The sequence below is a fragment of the Heterodontus francisci genome, chromosome 23 (genome assembly GCF_036365525.1).
Source record: "Heterodontus francisci isolate sHetFra1 chromosome 23, sHetFra1.hap1, whole genome shotgun sequence".
Lineage (NCBI taxonomy): Eukaryota > Metazoa > Chordata > Chondrichthyes > Heterodontiformes > Heterodontidae > Heterodontus > Heterodontus francisci.
Window position 1 is genome coordinate 48,280,050 of NC_090393.1, and position 17,491 is coordinate 48,297,540.

Here is a 17,491-nt window from a genome sequence, read left to right on the forward strand (position 1 = left end):
CTTTATGCAGACTAGTTCGCATGCACACCAAACTGTGGTAATCACCTTACCTTTTACAGGAACATTGCAATTAAATATGTAGGTAATTGAAACTGGATATATATTTGCAATAAGATAGTCTACCTTAAATCATCATGACACCTCGTCATTGATAGAAGAACCATATGCAATTGATTTTTTGATAAAATTATAGTGCTGTAGTTCAATTAACAAGGATTTGATGGGAAATGGAGAACTTTTACCCATTGCTGCTAAGAATCTTACTACAGGTACTGAGAAGTTGGACAACTTGTTTGAATATAACTGCCTCTGGATAAGACCACTTGGAGCTAACTGTGCATCTGTCATATTAATTACACAATGAAGGTTGCTTATTTGTAATACAAGTTTTGTTTATTTAGAAGTGGCAACACTTGGGTAACACAGTACGTCATGGTGGCTTCCATTAACAATTACAACATGAGTGAAAAGTTAATGAAAAATAATTAACCCAAAATTAATTGCTTGTTCTTGCATTAACTAAGTAAGACCTGCCAGTTCTACGTGCAGGGATTAGCGAACCTCTGGGATACTGGACCTACTGTAGTATAACTTATCTTTCTCCTCAGTCCCTCACAGGAGTACACTCCATGAACAATGGCTGTGTTCCAGTACTCTATTCATGTGTGAGTCTTGGCAGCGAGCTATTTAACTGTGAAGAGCTACACAGCCAAACCTGATCCTGCCCTTCACCTGCACAGACTTGCACTAGCAACGCAATAATGAGAAAGACTGTTGGCTGATTTTTATTCTTTAACACTGAGGTACTGCAGTCAATCTCCAGCACGATTGTACCTTGGACCTTCCTGATCTGCATGGCTCAGAGATGGAAACTTTATTCCTGAATTAATGATACAGCGAGATTTTATTTTTAATCTGGATCAAACCAAAATGTGAGAACTTCAATATCTCTTGTTACATGAACTTTCAGAACATCGGTACAAATCATAATATGGAATCACAACTGTTCCAAAATGTTTAATATTTCAGCCTAAACATTGAAAAGCTTTGTGGTGTGGAGGATCTTATAAGGACTGTACTCTGTGTCACTAAAAATGAATAGATATTACTAAAACTAACACAAGTTTAATATTTCTAAATATTTTTGATGCAATTTGTTAGATTTGATGTAGAATATGAACAATATGTTAATAAACAAGAACTTGAGTCGGTTTCTATTATTAAGCTATTTAGAATATCCTAGATTGTATACATTGTATTTATATACATTAAGGAAAGTCCCAGATTTCTGCTACATTAGTTCAACTCAACCAAGGTGACACTTGAGTAGTTACAACTGGTCTCAGTACCCTATGCTAGTTAGGGTGAAATCAGCCCGCATTCCTGCTTCTGATTGCCAATCGACCATCCATGATGGAAAGTACTTGTGTGGACGGAATCCGGTTTAGCCATGATGTTTCCCACGGTTGAGTAGCCTGCTGAGATGTGCTGCCTTGCTTCATGTATGAAGAATAATCACTTGGAATGAGTTAGGAAGGGGCCACATTACAAGCTGGTGTCTTCAGGAGAGGGAGGCCAAAAATGTTGGAGGAAAATAAATAAACACAGAGTAAAAGGTATAAACCAGTTCCAACTGGCCGACCCTTGTATAAACTGGCCAATTGATCGAATTTAGCCAAAGTGCCGATTTCTGGAGATTTCTTGCATTTAAGTTGATTTACCTCTCCCAGCAACATTGTGATGGTTAGCTGGTCATCTGATTTTTAATGCACGCGGAAAGATCTCCTTGAATAACACAGAAATTACGTTAATTTCCATTTCTAAGCAATGATTTTGTTAATTTGTGAACTCCACTGAAATTGTCCAAGCTCATTGAATTTTAATACCTCTTGGAGAAAGAAAGCTTTTGTTCCATTACTCCAGACAGATGTGAACTCGCTTTGCATTGGTAGAACAATTTTGTTTTATAACACAAGGTATCACATCATCCAAAATGGGCATGCAGCAGCATTGCTGACGGCTTCTTTGTTTTGGTTCATTTCCCCCTCTTGGCTGCTAGACTAGCCAGGGTACCTGTGATTGTGCTCTTCTTTGATAAGGCAGGGCCTTTTCATTAGCTGCTTAGATTGAAAAAAAAAACTGGTTTCTAAAGAACCCAGTACAATCGCCGAGATGATGCTTGGCATCAGTGGTAACTGGTATTTATTTAAAAACAAGAAATGCTGGAAATATTCAGCAGGTCTGGCAGCATCTGTGGAGAGAGAAGCAGAGTTAACGTTTTGGGTCAGTGACCCTTCTTCAGAACTGGCAAATATTAGAAATGTCAAAGGTTATAAGCAAGTAAAGCGGGGGTGGGGCAAGAGATAACAAAGGAGAAGGTGTAGATTGGACAAGGCCACATAGCTGACCAAAAGGTCATGGAGCGAAGGCAAACAATATATTAATGGTGTGTTGAAAGACCAAGCATTAGTACAGATAGGGTGTTTCACGGACTGAAGATTGAACAGCAGCAAGTACAAACATGAAAAAAAAAATGGGTAAGCAAACTGAACAAACTAAACTGAAACTCTGCTTCTCTCTCCACAGATGCTGCCAGAGTATTTCCAGCATTTCTTGTTTTTATTTCAGATTTCCAGCATCCGCAGTATTTTGCTTTTATTCTGGTATTTATTTGTCATTTATAAGTATAAAAACCATCAGTGGGTATAATCTTTAAAGGACAAACAACAAAGACTTGATTAATGCATTAACTTACCCTTTAGTCATGCTGACAGCTGTTGGCATCTTGCACCAGGTGCCAACATTAAAATTGAGTGAAAAGCCACCACCCACTCTAAAATTAGATGTCAACATACTTTTCTGCTTGATTTCACATCAATAAAAATTCTTTAACTAAGATCAATGTGTTTTGGAACAGTAGGGTTCAAAGACATATCTAGCTTAATGAAACTCATTGGAACAGACTTTTTAATTAAGCAGTATCACACATTTATTAGCTGACAGTGCAGATCACTGTAGTTATTTATGCCCAGTGTTTTTATTTTATAATTTTCAAGATTTTGCCACCAAGTTTCATGGGTTAAAAAAATTCTGACCACCACTGGACTCTTTGGAGATTGTATTGCTGCAGTGATCCATTCTCTTTCAGCTTACTGGAAATGTTTACAGATATTTCCATTAAATTTGTAGCTATGCCTCATATTTCAAATGATAGAATTATACAGAACAGCAAGAGGCCGTTTGGTCCATCGTGCCTTTGCCGACTCTTTGAAAGAGCTATCCAATTAGTCACGCTCCCCTGTTCTTTTCCCATAGCTTTGCAAGTTTGAAATGGTTTCCATTGACTGTTTTCTGGAAGAGATTTCTGATGTCTTTGCATCTCTGTGAGTTGGGGGCGGAGGGCGGGGGGCGCGGGTGTGGTGGTAAATACGCACATTGGTTTAGAACACAAATAATCTTTGAGCTAATCAAATATAAGAGTCGAGTCAGAACGTTGTGGGTTCATAGAGGGCCTAGATAGAGTAGACAGGAAGGACCTGTTCCCCCTAGCAGAGAGGTTAATTACCATCAGGCACAGATTTAAGGTGATTGGTAGAAGGATTAGAGGGGAGATGAGGAAAACCTTTTCACCCAGAGGGTGGTGGGTGTCTGGAATTCACTGCCAGGAATGTCAGTGGAGGCAGAAACCCTCAATTCTTTTAAAAGGTACCTGGACCTGCACCTGAAGTGCTGTAACCTCCAAGGCTATGGACCAGGTGCTGGAAGGTGGAATTAGAGTGGGCGACTAGTTTATTCGGCTGGCACAGACACGATGGGCTGAATGGCCTCCTTCTGTGCCGTAATTTTTCTATGGTTCTAAGTTTCTATGCTTCTATATCCTGAGGTCATAAAAGGCATTATATAAATGCAAGTTTTTCTTTCTTCTTTTTTCTCTCTTTCACTCTTTGTCTCTTTTTTTCTTTCCTATGAAGTTTTAAATCTATTTGAGGAAATGTGAATAACTTTGAACTAACTAGGCAAGATGGAGGTTTTCTTACCTTCTTGTTTTCTACATGATGCTGTGTCCATGAAAGTCTGCTGAATGCAAGCCAGATGCTTTGATCTGCAGGTCAGTTAGCTGTCTCCAAGTATAATCAAATGCTATCCTGTAAAGGCAGTAATGCAACATGCAAAACAGTGCATAAGGATGGCTTAATATTCAGTCAGCCTGGTGCAGCAGCAGGGTAGGACACTTTTTGGTTGGTTCCTCAAAACTAAGTAGCATCCTAAAAGAGATAAGTACTGCAGCTGTTGATCGGTTTGAGAGCTCACAAGGATCAATAGTACTTCCAGGTCACTGTTGCAAATTAGAATTCCATAAAAATGAAGGGGGCTGTTATGCAAAGAAAGCATCAACAGATTTGTTATATTGGATTCAGAGTAATATATAAGTTAAAGTTAAGTACAGTATTGCTATCTCTGCTCTATGCCAAGGTTGGGGTGGTGGATTGGTGTTTTACTAGAAGTATAATTGAGAGATATGCGCTGTGCAGTTCTGAGTTATGCTGTTGGCTCTGTGTTGCTCTTTGATGTTCAATTCAATAACATCCAAATGGTGGTTAAGTTTTAGTGGGAACAATGAAAATCAAGAAAAGGCCATTCGGCCCACCAGAGTTCTAGCAGCCTAAACTCTTTTATGATAGCTTTCAGTCTCATTTTGACCAACCCTAATATTTTTCTTCTATATCCTGTTGCCAATTGCTCTGAACATTTATCACTACCTGAGTAAAGAAACTTCTACTGTACACTTTAATGGTCATCCCTGGTAACTTATTCCCCAATTTTTTTAATTCTTTCATGGGATGTGGGTGTCGCTGGTAAAGCCAGTATTTGTTGCCCATCCCTAATTGCCCTTGACAACTGAGTGGCTTGCTAGGTCATTTCAGAGGGCAGTTAAGAGTTAATCACATTGCTGTGGTTCTGGAGTTACATGTAGGCCAGACCAGGTAAGGACAGCAGATTTCCTTCCCTAAAGAACATTCGTGAACCAGATGGGTTTTTATGGCAATCGATGATAGTTTCATGGTACTATTACTGAGACCAGCTTTCAATTCCAGATTTTTAAAATTTAATTAATTGCATTAATTAATTAATTGAATTTAAATTCCATCAGCTGCCGTGGTGGGATTTGAGCCCAGGATATTAGCCTGGGAGTTTGGATTACTAGTTCATTGACATTAATCTGTTACCTTTTATGTTAAAAATAACATCACCGGCCTTCCTTAATCCCCACATGCTAATTTATCACTTGCATCCTCTGACATTTAAACTCTTTGCTATGGTTAATAATTTGCTTGGACTTGTAAAACAGCTTGTCAGCACCTTGCTTTCATCAGGAATCGCCAGCTTGATGTCAGGGAACTGACTCTCCTGTAAGGTCTATGCTAACATCAAAAGGATTTAAAATTAAGTTGTTGAGCAGTTTCATATCATCTCGTACCTCTAGTTTAAACACTTTCTGCATGACATCAAATCCATTACCCAACATGATTTGTGTCAAACCAAAGTTGAAACCACCTCACATTGCCACAAAGTGTGCAGTATAACTGGTGCAGAAAGGCAGGTCTCCAGTATACTTTATGCTTTAAAGTATCACTTAAAATCAAATTTTGTCTGCAGGCTGGATGACTAGACCATATATTGGTTTGTATAAGTAGAAGTATGCAGTACTTTCCTCTACACTTACTTTGCTTGAGTCCACTTTACTCTAGCTTTCTCCTGAAGAAACTGACTGCTCCTTAGGGACAGTTGCATACTTCCTTGTGGTATGGCCCTTCAGTTAGGGTTGCCAACTCTGGTTGGATGTATTCCTGGAAGTATCATTAATGATCTCCTGCCTCCCACTGCCCCGCTCCCACATTCCCACAAATGCTTGCCCAACACATCTATCCTCATCATGCACTGCCTTCCCACGTTAATTGGAAAATGAACAGACTATTCATGTCTCAACTGTCAAACAGCCTTTTTTCCCAACTCCGTATCTTTATAACTAGTAAACAAAAGTGCTGAAAAAGAGGGGAAAAAAAGACAATTCTTTCTTGTGTCCTGGAAATTAGTCTTCAATTCCTGGAGACTCCAGGACAGTTCTGGGGGGTTGGCAATCCTACCATCAGTTAAATGGCCATTCTCCTGTGTAGGCAGGCTGTTTCATCATGGTGAGCATCAGACCTGAGCCCAATCCTGGCCTCACCTTGTGTGAACAGAGAAGCACTTTCCAGCACATAAGAGTGAGAACCCTGGTTGAGAGTTCCCCTGCCTATCCCAGGGATGCTGATGCCACGTTTTTTTAATGTCTTTACCACTTCCCATGCTCAGATCAGCATAAACTACGGATCACACTTGGGATGTTCCTGATCTGCGTGGCTCAGTTCCATAAATCTGTTACCGGAGCTCATGGCTGCCTTTATTGCCTAATCTATTTATTTCTCTCTCAATACTGCTGGTCTAGCATCGTACCTGTGATTTGGCTGTCCTATGCTTAGCAAGCAATATCTTTGTCAGCTGTCTGAATTTGAAAGCTTTGTGTGTGACTTATAAATTATGGTTACCAAAACAATGTCTGCATTCATGAAATATCTAACATTGTATCTTTTTCTCTTATCTGAGATTAATTGCCACCAATGTTTAAAGGATAAATATCCACAGTCTTGTTTTACATTTATTATCTCATGCTGGAAGCAGTTGACACATTACATCAGCTGCCAGCATTAACATTAAAATCTAAACCCACTGCATTCTTTTAAAAATTAGCTAGCTTCCAGAGTACTTCTCTGTATGATTTCCTAATGATGAAACTTCTGTGACCTCACATTAATGGTGAAGTTTGTGAGAACAATAGGATCTGTATTAATATCTACCTTAATGAAACTCGTCAGCAATTTCTGATGAAGGTGAACACTGCATGGTATTTTCAGGGCCAGAGTGATTTCCTGAGTGATTTTAAGGGGGTTGGAGAGGAATAGTCCAGATTTCTTTCCCAAAATTGGTTTAGGTTTTAATCTTGTTTTTTTTTTTGCCTTTCCCAGGAGATCATATAGTTTTGGGTGGGATATGAAGTCTATATCTTGTGATGCACTTGACAAGGGGAGAGCCAACTGTGCAACAGCCCCAACAAACAAATTTCTCTGCAGCACCTGTGGAAGAGCCTGTCACTCCAGAATTGGCCTTTATAGCCACTCCAGGCGCTGCTTCACAAACCACTGACCACCTCCAGGCGCGTATCCATTGTCTCTCGAGATAAGGAGGCCCAAAAGAAACTTGACATTGTAGTTGGGTGGGATAAGCTGGATGAACCAGTAGGTGTTTTCTTGTCTGTCATTGTTTGTATAATTTAACAAACCAAATGTGTGGCTGGAATTTTAATCTGTTTTCTGTTATCATTCGGCACATGGTTAAAAAAAAACAGAAAGCTGCCATTTCTTTTTCTCTACTCCGTTCCAATTATCTTGCTTTCTTTGTTAGAAGCGAGAGGCCGTAGAGAGCCGCGGGGAGCGAGTGTGCGAAGACCTTGGTGTTGCCGGGTCTAGGGACTGGCCGGTAAGTCTTTTGCTGTTGTGCTTCTGGCGCATGCACAGAAAAAGGCACTCCTCTTCCGCTCCGCTGCTCCCCCCCCCACTCTCCCCCACCCCCGCCCTCCCCCCCTCTCTCCCCTCCCCCCCTCTCCCCCACCCCCTCCCTCTCCCCTTCCTCCCTCTCCCCTTCCTCCCTCTCCCCCTCCACCCTCTCCCCCCGCCCTCTCCCCCCGCGCTCCCCCGTCCTCCGCCAGTTCTCCCCCCCCCTCCCTCTTCCCCCTCCCTCCCTCTTCCCCCTCCCTCTTTCCCCCTCCCTCTTTCTCCCCCTCCCTCTTTCTCCCCCTCTTCCCCCCCTCCCTCTTTACTCCCCCCTCCCTCTTCCCCCCCCCCCCGCCGCCGTCACCGCTGCTCTCCCCGCGACAGCTGCTCTCCCTGCGCTGGTCTCCCCGCCCCCCGCGCTGCTCTCCCCGGCCCGCTCCACTCTCTCACTCCGGCCATTTTATACTGCCACGTGTGTGTTAGGTTTCCTCTGTGTGATTCTTTGAGCAGCGCCATCTTTAGTCCTGGCAGCTGCTCCAGTCGCAAGCTGTGACGTTTTAGTGGCACATGCTGTATTTGCGCATGTGCCAAAACAGCGCCACCTACCGTTCGCGTTGTCAACAAATGCGGTCTAATTTTAATCTCTGTCCCACTCTTACTCTAAACTTTCTGTCCTTGGCCTCCTATACTATCCTAATGAACATCAGTGGAAACTCGAGTAACAGCACCTCATCTTTCAATGACGCACTTAACAGTCTTCTGGACTCAACATTGAATTCAACAATTTCACAATTTGCTATTGTCATTTACGCCCTGTCTAGACACATCTTTTGTTACTTTACTTGTCCCATTACCACCCATTTTTGCCTTGCACCATCATCCCTTTGTCATTTAATAACCCCAGCCTTCCACCCTATCACAGACCTTCCTTTATGTTCTTTCCTCCCCCTCCTTTCCTTGCCTCTGTGCTTGCTTAAAACCTGTTACGTCTGTAACATTTTCCAGTTCTGATGAAACGTCCGAAGTTGGGCCTTCGAGGGTCAGAGTTGCCTGAGATCATCCTGCAAGGCCATCTGCAGTCTCCCCCACTGAAAGTCAGTTGCCTTCCACCAGCCAGGCTGCAGTCACTTGGGTAACACTGTGTAGGAGTACTAGGCCAGGTAAAGGCGCAAGGAAGAGAGGCACTATGGGAGTGCACGGGTCGTTACTTGACTTTTGTATGGAATATTGGATGGCTTGTCTGATAAGGTTGGTTTGGAATGTTTGTTTTGTGGTAGCTTTTATTTCAGCATTGTGGCTAAGAAGATGCTGTGATGGTCTGTAACAGAGAGAAAGTAAGGTGTGTGACTGGTGTTGATTGGGGAATTGGGTTGTGTTTGCTCGTACCTCAGTCAGATAAGGTGATCGCAAACAGCCTGGCCAGCGAGGGGATGTGATGATTGCCTCCTTCCTTCCTCATCTGACTCCTCTTCCTCCTCCTCCTCAACTGCTCACCATATACCTGGTGATGGCATATTGTGCAGGAGGCTGCAGACCATGATGAATCATGACATGTGCTCTGGAGTGTACCACAGGGCTTCTCCAGAGCAGTCCAGGCAGCGGAAGCCTCTGCTTGATGACATGCCTCTCATTATACCCATACTGCTCATCTGTACATGATGTACGAGTCATGAGACAGGTGGTCAACAGATAGCCCTTGTCACCCAGTAGCCACCCTCTAGTTCTCTCATGATGGCTCAAATGCTGATGGTTCAGCAGACTGGCACAGAATAAAGGCAATGTGACTGCTGCCAGGATAGTGGGCATTGACCTGCATGATGCTCTGAGCATGGTCGCATACCAACTGCACATTGAGGCACTGGATCCCTGAATTTAGATGTGGCACCTGCAAAGCAATGTGTGTGCAGTCAATAGCACCTTGCACCATGGGGAACCCCACTATCCCAGTGAAGCCACATGCTGCTTTACCTGGTTCTGTCTGGAAAAAGAAAGGCAATATATTCCCCTCGCTTCTCATACAATGCATCAGTCACCTTCTCTTATACAGCATGGATGACTAGCTGTGAGATGTTAAAGATGTCTCCTGCTCCAGCCTGGAAGAAGCTCAATGCAAAGAAGTTCATGGTCAGGGTGACCTTCACAGGCACTGGCAGTGCCATCCTTGCCCTGCTCTGAAGCTGAGGTCTGCCTGCAACAGGTGGCAGATTTCAGTGAATACCTCCTTAGTGATATGGAGGGTGAAGCACACTATTCCTCACTGAGGTTGAGGTAGGAGAATTGCTCCATGAAGATCTTGGGTGGATATGGCTGCCTACCGAGATCCCTCTTCCTCCCTCTTTGAGCAGCTTGTCCTCTTCTGTGTCGCCTCTGCTCATTCTCCCTGTCATGCTGCAGGACGCGGGAGGATTGAAACCACAGCACCCATGATCGGGAACAAGTGGTCTGAGCAGAACCCTTAAAGTCAGAACCAAGGCCTTCACCACGAACCACACCACTCCCTGTAGACGTCACTAACTTTAAATGACAGTACAACCCATCAAACTCTTCTATTAACTCAGCAGCAGTTGGTAGAGGTCAGATTTACCTGAAAATGGAGAGGGGGTCCTGCTGTTGAACGCATGTTCAGCTGTACGAGGTCAAGAGAGGGTGTTTAGCTGTAACATTGAGGGCGAAAATGGCGCCGCTACAGTCAAATTAGTATTACACGCTGACGGATATCATGATCTGCTTCCTCTGCATACTTCCAGCGCACAATCCCAACACCCACGCTACTGACCTACCCAAATGGTGTCTGGCATGGCCTGCACCGTAGGTGTGCACACGTGGTGCAGTCGCCATTTTGGAGTGAAACAGTACCTATAGTGTTGGAAATATGGGTGCTGCAGAATTGAATTTTGTGGCAGCAGACTCTAAAATGTGTTTGTGAAGTCAGGCATTTTTTTCAAGTACAGAAAATCACATCTGTGAAATTATTTTTTGATATTGTGAGAGACACTAGGGTCAATTTCAAAGGGCTGAGGGATAAGCATTGCACAGAGGTTCTGTAAGACCTTCAAAACTATTGTATATATATAATAAAATTGGCCTTGGTGCCTCTACTGAAGGAAAACAAATGAAGCAAAAGTTGGCCCCCAAGTGATGCCCTCCATAATCAAATAACCTTCCTGTTGATACTCACACGGTTGAGTGAGGTTCCAAAAGGCAACCCACAGTCTAACATGAGCTATCAGTTTCAATATACTAAGGAAGAAAACAAGGAAATTGAAGAGAGAAGAGAGGGGAAACTATCAATTCAAAATGTTTCAGTCACACTGTTAAATAAGCGCAAAGGACAAGCCAACCTTTCCTTCTTGAACTCTCCGACTTTGGAATCTAATCATGTCTCAAGCCAAAACTGGCAGGTTGGTATTGATGAGCTTTCTCCAAGTGTCCTGTGATGATTAACCAGGCATCACTTTCAGTGAGCACTGCTTACTGGCATCTTTTATTGCTTATCGCCAGTGACAGCTATAGATTCCTTTCCAAGACTTATTGGCTCTGATAAATTGTCTGTGTGCATGATTGATATGTGATGTGACCAATGTGTATCACATTAAAGATGCTTTTTATTGCCCTCAATGGAAATATGGAGACAGGGCTAGTTGCTGGAAATTGCTTTCTTTAATAACTCCTTTGCCAGGTTTCCTTGTTGGCACTGGGAAAGTTCCTCCTAAACTGTCAAGCTACAATGTGAGCTATTGTAATCTGGCTTTCACAGAGAACAGTGAACTTTTTTTCAAGATCCTGTTAAAACTGCATTTTTAAAAAATATGGTTGCAGTCAACAACTCCTGGATTTCAACAATAATGCCATGTGTTTCGGTCAGTTGGTCATAACTGCAGTCATTTTACCCAGACGTCAATGCTCATTTAAGTTTAAAAATAAATCTAGTGCCAAACAGTCAAAATGTGATGATGCGACCCCAGCTTTAACTAATTGTAAATATGGTAAAGTGTCTTGCAATTAACTTTGCTATGAGAAAATTGGCCTCTTTAACTCTTGCATGTGTGATTGTGTTCTTAGTCATGGATGGCACATTAAACAAACAGCGAATTGGTCCATAAAGTTTTTGCAGTTGTTTTTCTCCACTTGAGCAGCTAAATTTAATCCCTCCCTCCTGCTCACTCCTCATATCCTTTAATATTCCTCTTTTTCAAAGAACTATCTAATTCTCTTTTAAAAATTAATTAGGAAATCCCTTTTAATAAGAAATTATGGTCTCTGGAAAAGAATTCCACATCCTCTGTGCAAATTTTTTCCCTACCCTTTAATGCTTTGTCTGATGTTTTTTTGTTTTAAATTTCTTCCCATTACTATCTAGCCAACTAGTGCAAACATTCTGTCAGTGGTATTGTAATTGAATAACCTGCACCTGACCGTTGTCCACTGGATCTCCACTTGAAAGTAATGTACGTTGACACCAGTTAACAACATGATTAAGCTCAGCTATGATGCAGTCTATGGTTGAATAGCCCTATGACACTGGATCAAACATTAAGAAAAAAAAAGTCCATTTATATAGCACTGTTCACAACCTCAGGTCATCCCCAAAATTGTTTTGTAGCCAAAGATGTACTTTTTTGAAGTGTAATCACTGCTGTAATGTAGGAAATGCAGAATCCAATTTGCACACAGCAAGCTCCCACAAACAGCAATGTAATAATGGCCAGATAATCTGTTTTTAAGTGATGTTGGTTGAGGGATAAATATTGGCCAGAGCATTGGGGAGAACTCCCCTACTGTTCTTCAGAATAGCGCCATCTGATCTTTTATGTCCCTCAGTTTAATGCTTCATCCAAAAGACAGTGTCGTACTGAAGTGTCAGCCTATATTATATCCTCAAGTCTCTGGAGGAGGATTCAAACCCACAACTCTGGTTTCCTCCCACCACCAAAAGACTTGCAGGTTGATAGGTAAATTGGCCATTATAAATTGCTCCTAGTATAGGTAGGTGGTAGGGGAATATAGGGATGTGGTAGGAATATGGGATTAGTGTAGGATTAGTATAAATGGTCGGCACAGACTCGGTGGGCCGAAGGTCCTGTTTCAGTGCTGTATCTCTCAATAAATTTTTTAAAAATAAAAAAAATAAACCTTTTGTATCAGAGATAAGAGTGCTACCACTAAACCATGGCTAACATCTTATGATATGTGGTAGCATAACCAAGAATATTTACTTGTATGAGTATTTTAGGATGCACAGTGTCTTTGGAACTGTATCCATGAGTGAGTTGGCAACTTCAGGATAGGAGATAGAATATACAGCACTGAAACAGGCCATTCGGCCCAACCAGTTCATGTTGGTAATGTAGGAAACACAGCCATATTTTCTGAATCGAATCTGGGGGACACACAGGGTAGGAGTACAGAAAAGTAGCCAGGATGGAAAATGTAGGTTGCACAATGCCGGGAGGCAAAAAATTGTAACAGCCTGTTTTAACAGTTGCACATATACTATAAATGCAAAATAAATTTGCATATATTTACCACAGATGTGGCATCACACTATTGAAGTGTATTCAGCCACCATTTGTAAATAATGATATAACACTGTTCTGGAGTGTCAGATTTTTGCACCCACTGTCTGTAGAGCTGAGTCTGTGTTGGCTCAACTTTACAAAAAATAAATCGGTAACAGAACTTGAACCAGCATGTGCTCTAAGAGCAGCTTTGTGCTCTTCTTTTAGAGATGTCCTGCCTGCACTCGAAATGGAAAACACTGACTGGCACATTGAATATCATACAGCTTTTTTTTTTTGGTTAGTCATAAATACATAAAATCCTTTTGAAGCTGATTGTTAAAACAGCAATTATGCTTTTTTTTGGCAGTGCCATTTACACTTTACACTGAATCTTGAATCTTGCATGTGCTCCATGGTGTACACCATGCAGTCAGCATCATAGCTATGGCAATAGTGCCGTACCATCTATTTTATAGCTAATGGTAATGATAACAATAATGGAAATGTTCTGGATATTTCTCTCTAACACATTTATTATTGTTTATCAAACACCTTTATCCAAAGCAACTTACACTACATATTCAGTGCTGTACCTGACATTTGCATGAGACTTATACCGACACCAGAAATTAAAAGTTAGAGTATTTGGGCCTGGTTTTGTGAACCGGGGACTCTTCTGCGGACATTGCTTGCCCGGGGACACAGCACCTCATGCAAAGACTGCCCTCAGAAAATGGGGACGTGAGGCCAACCGAGTTTATTCTCTACCTGAGACCCCTGCCATCCTTCCTCATCCTACTATCAGCATAACCCCTTCTTCCTCATATGCTTATAAAGCCTTTAACTGCTTCTGTACTGTTCACTTCAACCACTCCCTGTGGTAGCAAGTTGCACATTCTCATCACTCTGGGCGAAGATGTCTCTTCTGAATTCCCTATTTGATTTCCTGGTGATTATCTTATATTGATCGCCTCAAGTTATGCTCTTCCCCAGAAGTGGAAACACTCTGTCTACTCTGTCAAAACCTTTCAGAATTTTAAAGACCTCTATTAGGCCAGTTTCAGCATTCTATTTTCAAAAGAAAAGAGACCAAGCCTTTGCATTCTTTCCTGATTGTTATAAACTCGCACTTCTGACAGGAGAGTTTTAAAAAAAAATCCGATTAATTAAAAACTGAAATTTGCTGCTGATCACATTTCCGACTGGAATTTTTACATTAAAATCATAGAATATTTGGAGCCAAGGTACGAAAGGAAGTGTGGTACAGTATGAGAGAAAATTCCAGCTATTAATGTTATCTGAAAGATCAGGGAATGAAATTTCTTCCTATCTAAGGTGCACATACCTCTGCTCCAAATTTAAATAAGTCTTAACTACAGCACCTGTTAGCATTTTATTTCTGATGCTAAGCAGCCTTGTGACTTCTAACCCTGAGAGAGGCTGCTGCTGTCTTGGCTTGTGCCCCAAGGGCCGAGTGGAAACTCTCAAAATTCTTTACTCTCAGCACCTACAACAGAGACTGTTCTCCCACCTATCAGTGTTGGATTTGAAACTGAGTTGGACAAGTGATAGTATTCAGATACACTGCCACTCAGTCCTCTCTAATATGTCTGCAATTCTCAATGTCCTTGCCTGCATGTGTGTTGTTTGATTGCGGGTGAGATGACCTCAACAATTACATAAAATGTTAGCATTCTGTGAAAAGGTAAAATTGAATTACCTTTCCTCATTAGGTTTTCGCTGACTTTTTCCCTGCCTTTCCAAGGTATTGCTTGATTGCTGAGGGACAGTTCCATGTGAATTGGTCATTTTCCAGGACCAGGACTGGGCGGCCTGGCTGATTTTTGTCCTCCCTACTCTGAGGCCAATTCTCACACAACACTGGTACTCCAGCTGAGACCAGCTGCTCGCCCGATGAAATTGTTCAGTCATCCGGAGACACACACGTCTGAATTTCAAAGGATTCTGTTTACTGGAATGCAAATTTTTGAAATTGTATTCACCAATATATTCTGGCCATTTTAACACCAATGAATTTACGTTCCTCTGTGTACTATTTTAACATATTTACAGGAACACCTGTCTGTGACTTTTTAATACTGACATTAATTCTTTTAAAACAAATGCTCAGTGGCTGTGTTAAAACACAAATGTGTTTATCAGTGTGCTAAAAATGCACACACGGGAAATTAAAACCACAGAAATGCAATGGCAGTGAAAATGTATCATGTGATCTTCATAACATCATAAGAGGAACAGTGAGTGACCTTTTGACATCATCTTAGGCCTCACTGTAAACTGCAAGATTTTTAAGTACATTTTTATACTCTTCAAAGCAACTGCTGTTAGCAATTGGAAATGGAAAACCTGCCTTTTTCAGGTGCTCAGTGCTTGTACCAAGCACTCCCAGGTCAGAGTAAGGATTCGGTGAAGATTCAAGCTCCCTCTGCTTTACCCCAAGAAATGTACCTTTACCTCAGCCTTGGAAGAGCATCCCTTACTGCACTAGTTTTCTTGAGACACTTCTGATAAGATTTTCCATTTTGGGGTAAATTTGTGGTTGGCCTATAGGGAATTGGAGTTAAATTGGCCACACTCATCTCACACAAAGTCATGTGGATGCTGGACATCTGAAATATAAACAGAAAATGCTGGAAATAGTCAGCAGGTCAGGCAGCATCTGTGGAGAAAGAAATACAGACAACGTTACAAACTTTTTGTCAGAACTGGAAAATGTTACCGATGTAACAGGTTTTAAGCAAGTACAGAGCAAGGGGGAGGGGAGGAAAGAACGAGGTAAGGTCTGTGATAAGGTGGAAGGCAGGAGTGATTTAAATAATAAAAGGATGATGGTGCAAGGCAAAAGGGGAGGGTAATGGGGCAAGTAAAGAAACAAAAGATGGATCTGGGGAGCTGTAAATAGCAATAGCAGAATCACTACCATGAGCCCTGTCCAAAGAAATAGGAGCAGTAGTCATGATCTGAAATTGTTGAACTCGATGTTGAGTCTGGAAGGCTGTAAAGTGCCCAGTCGAATGATGAGGTGCTGTTCCATTGAGGTTCTCTGGAATAGTGTAGGAGGCCGAGGGCACAGCGATCAGAGTGGGAGTGAGGCGCAGAAATAAAGTGACAGGCGAGCAGAATCCCAGGGTCACGCTTGTGGACTGAACGGAGGTGTTCATCAAAGCAATCACCCAATCTGTGTTTGGTCTCCAAACTGGTGAGAAGACCACATTGTGAGAAGTGAATACAGTACGCTGAATTGAAAGAAGTATAAGAAAATCACTGTTGCACTTGGCAGGAGTGTTTGAGGTCCTGGAGATTGGGAAGGGAGTAAGTGAAAGGGCAGGTGTTTGCATGGGACATTACAAGAGCAAAATACTGTGGATGCTGGAAATCTGAAATAAAAACAGAAAATGCTGGAAATACTCAAGTCAGTCAGGCAGCATCTGTGGAGAGAGAAAGAGAGTTAATGTTTCAGGTCTAACATTTCGTGAATGAGATAGAGACAAAAAAAAACACCAGAGGTGGGTCTAGAGGAGGTGTAAATAGGAAAAGCAGAATCATCACCAACAGCCATCCAAAAACTGAACAAAAGAGGGAAGACATTGTGATCTGACATTGTTGAACTCAATGTTGACTCTGGAAGGCTGTAAAGTACCTAATCGAAGGTACTGTTCCTTGAGCTTATGTTAAGCTTCATTGGAAAAGTGAAGGAGGCTAAAGACATAGAGTGCGGGAAGAACAGAGAATTAAAATGACAGGTGACCAGAAACTCGGGGTCATACAGAGATGTTCCACAAAGCAATCACTGAATCTGCATTTGGTCTCCTCAGTGCAGAGGAGACTGCATCATGAGCAGTAATACAGTATACTAAATTGAAAGTAGTACAAGTAAATCGCTATTTCACCTGGAAGGAATGTTTGGGGCCTTGCACAGTGAGAAGGGAGGAGATGAAAGGGCAAGTGTTGCATCTCCTATGCTTACACGGGAAGATGCCGTGGGAAGGGAGGGGGTGATTAGAAGTAGACCAGGGTGTCGCAGAGAGACTGGTCCCTATAGAATACTTGAGAGGGGAGGGAAAGATGTATTTGGTGGTGGCATCATGCTGGAGGTGGCGGGAATGGCAGAGAATGATCCATTGAATATGGAAGCTGGTGGTGAAAGGAGAGGACAAGGGGAGCCCTATCACAGTTCTGGGATGGAGGGGAAGGTAAACAAAGGTGTGGGAAAATGGGATGGATATTATGGTAGAGAGCCTGCCAACCACAGTGGACAGTGATCTTTGGTAGAGCAAAAAGGAAGGCATCTCAGCAACACTGGTATGGAAGGTGATGTCAACACCAGATGTGATGGAGAAACTGGGAGAATAAGAGTGTCCTTACAGGAAGCAGGATGTC

The 17,491-nt window shown here is 42.2% G+C and overlaps 1 long non-coding RNA gene across 2 annotated transcripts; it reads right to left on the reverse strand.

Moving 5' to 3' along the window:
* Window positions 1–397: 397 nt before the first annotated feature.
* On the reverse strand, window positions 398–15,132 carry LOC137382787 (uncharacterized). 2 transcript variants are annotated; one of them, XR_010977290.1, is made up of 3 exons: window positions 14,811–15,132; window positions 4,038–4,145; window positions 398–1,785 (listed from the first exon to the last, which is right to left on the reverse strand). It is a non-coding gene; the product is annotated as an uncharacterized lncRNA (long non-coding RNA). The 2 variants fall into 2 exon arrangements; XR_010977289.1 differs by having other exon boundaries at window positions 398–2,117.
* Between the last annotated feature and the right edge of the window lie 2,359 nt (window positions 15,133–17,491).